Consider the following 2,516-nt stretch of genomic DNA (forward strand, 5'->3'; position numbering starts at 1 on the left):
TTGAATAAGAAATAATTAGAAATCAACACATAAGAGAGGAGTGTAGATGGGTGCTCACAATGATATTGGTTCGAGTCTAATTTTGTGACTCATACTAACTTCTTGTTCGTGCAGATGGCATCCCTTGTGGGGTAGGTTGAGCCCTACCCCTACCAATACTCCTACCCTTACCCCTACCTTTACTCTGACCCCTACCTCTAGATGAAGCAACATTAGTAGGTGGGGTATTATGGGGAATTGATGGCTGCAAAATGCGCACATGTTTTCAACATTAGTATAAATTGCAATGTAAAAATGGTGGGTCAAACTGTGTGTTTTGAAACTCACCGGTTCAGCGTCAATTGTAGACTGGAGATCAGATGTTTGATAGAGGGAGCTTTGACCAGCATCATCAACTTGTGCCTATCACAATAAAAATTGTCAATTTCAAGGGGGTGATATACTTTTAAGCAGCCCACAAAACTGAAAAAGTAGTAAAAAAATAGAAATCAAACATGATATAATTTCACCTGAGATGCACTCCTTCCTTCTCCTCTGTAGTTCACTGCTTCTCTTCTTATCCGGGGACAGGTCCTTGCATTGTGTCCAACCCCCTGCATCTGGAGCATCTCATAGTAACCCCACCCTTCCTCATCCTATACTGATTTTTAGGCTCATCTGGTCCCTTTGTCCTTACTTTTCTCAGCCTCTCGGGTTGTATTCTAGCCATTGGTGGGTCTACATGCTCGCCGTTTGTCTTTGTCCAGTGATCTTCTCCAGGCATTGGATAAACAATCTCATTATATGCCTTCTTAAGCATATCCACAGTACACCAATCATCAACATAATCAAGAGGGTCATCATTATCATTCCAAATTGCACAGATTGCATGTACACACAGGATACCCGTCATGTCCCATTGTCTACAGCCACATGTTCTCCTCACTAGGTTCACCACGTATTGTTTCTCCTTGTGTGTGACTTCAAACAATCCATCCCCAGTGTATGTGCAGTAGCAATGACCAGTATCCTGCCCGCATTCATCTAACCGTGCCCTTATTTTTGGACAAATCCTACCATCCATGGTATTGATGCCTTCTCTCTTCTTCTGGTATCCTTTCATCAATTTCTTCCTCAACATATCAATCATCGATATGATAGGCAAATCACGCGACTTCAAAATCCAGGCATTGAAGCACTCTGATAGATTGTTCACAATCAAATCACATTTGGTGAATGTGCTAAACCAAGCTCTAGACCACGTACTTGGGTCTATCTTCGACAAGTAATTGTACGCATCCGGGCTTATTCCCTTTAATTCATCCATTTCCCTCAAAAAATCAGCCTCAGTGTAGGCTGCAGCCGCACTCCATAGATTGTCCTTCAACGCCAAACCACGATGTCCTGAGTCTCTGTAGTTTGCGTGCAGATGTCTTACGCAAATCCGATGTTCAGCACCAGGAGCAACCGAATCCAAACTCGGAACTAGACCCTGCATTCAATGAAATTAAAATGTCAAACATTCACAAACTATGATTCAATGAATGAAAAAGTAATTGAAATGTTACCTTCTGACGATCAGAAATGAACGTCCACCCTTCTGCATGACCATTGCCAAGGTCTGATAACAAAGCCTCTAGAAACCAAGTCCAACTGTCTTTTACCTCAGCTTCTACAACTGCAAAGGCCACTGGATGCATCTGATTGTTGGTGTCCCTCGAAACTGCAGTCAGCAGTTGCCCCTTGTATGGACCCTTTAGGAAACATCCATCTAATCCAATGATTGGCTGACAACTAGACATAAAACCGCTTTTCATGGCAGACAGTGAGAAATACAATCTTTGGAATTCTACAGGTAGATCAGGTATAGGTCCCTCCAACTTCATCATTATACAACTACCAATGTTGGTTCTCCTTATTGTTTCACAGTAATCCCAAAGCTTCTGGTATTGAAGATTCACTTTCCCACGAATCTTCTCTTTCGCAAGTACTCTCGCTCTATATAACCTGTTTTTTTTTTACATCCACACCCCAACGATCCTTCACCTCCCTTAGGACTGCCTTTACAAGCATGTTAGGTTGTGCCCTGAACTTGTCGATCAGTTTATCTGCAATCCATGACGATTTTACAATCGAATTCTTATGATTCCTCCGGCAAGTGTGTTTAGGCTGGAATGATCGTATTTCAAATGATATTCCTCCTTACATTTGCGACCATACAACCTATACTTACATTTTGGATCCCTACATACAACTATACACTTCGTGAGGTAATTCTTCTTGAATTTAATATCCTTCCCCATATTTAAATTACATTATCTAACAGCCGTTCTAAAAATTTTAATAGATGAGAATTTCTGACCCACCACAAACTTTGGGTGCCCCAAGTTAGCCATTTGGAACTCAGATGACTTTGTAACATACTTACTTTGAGGTGCTACCTCTTCCTCCTCATCACTGTTGGGAGGAGATATTAGAATATCACTACGCGCCATGTCTGAGTTGGCGTCATCGTCATCATCATCATCCTCAACACC

General features: G+C 41.7%; 1 long non-coding RNA gene across 1 annotated transcript; it reads right to left on the reverse strand.

Moving 5' to 3' along the window:
• Nucleotides 1-233: 233 nt before the first annotated feature.
• Nucleotides 234-573, reverse strand: LOC133858340 (uncharacterized). The gene is made up of 3 exons (XR_009898509.1): nucleotides 510-573; nucleotides 328-402; nucleotides 234-244 (listed from the first exon to the last, which is right to left on the reverse strand). It is a non-coding gene; the product is annotated as an uncharacterized LOC133858340 (long non-coding RNA).
• Nucleotides 574-2,516: the final 1,943 nt, after the last annotated feature.

The sequence above is a fragment of the Alnus glutinosa genome, chromosome 1 (assembly GCF_958979055.1).
Source record: "Alnus glutinosa chromosome 1, dhAlnGlut1.1, whole genome shotgun sequence".
Lineage (NCBI taxonomy): Eukaryota > Viridiplantae > Streptophyta > Magnoliopsida > Fagales > Betulaceae > Alnus > Alnus glutinosa.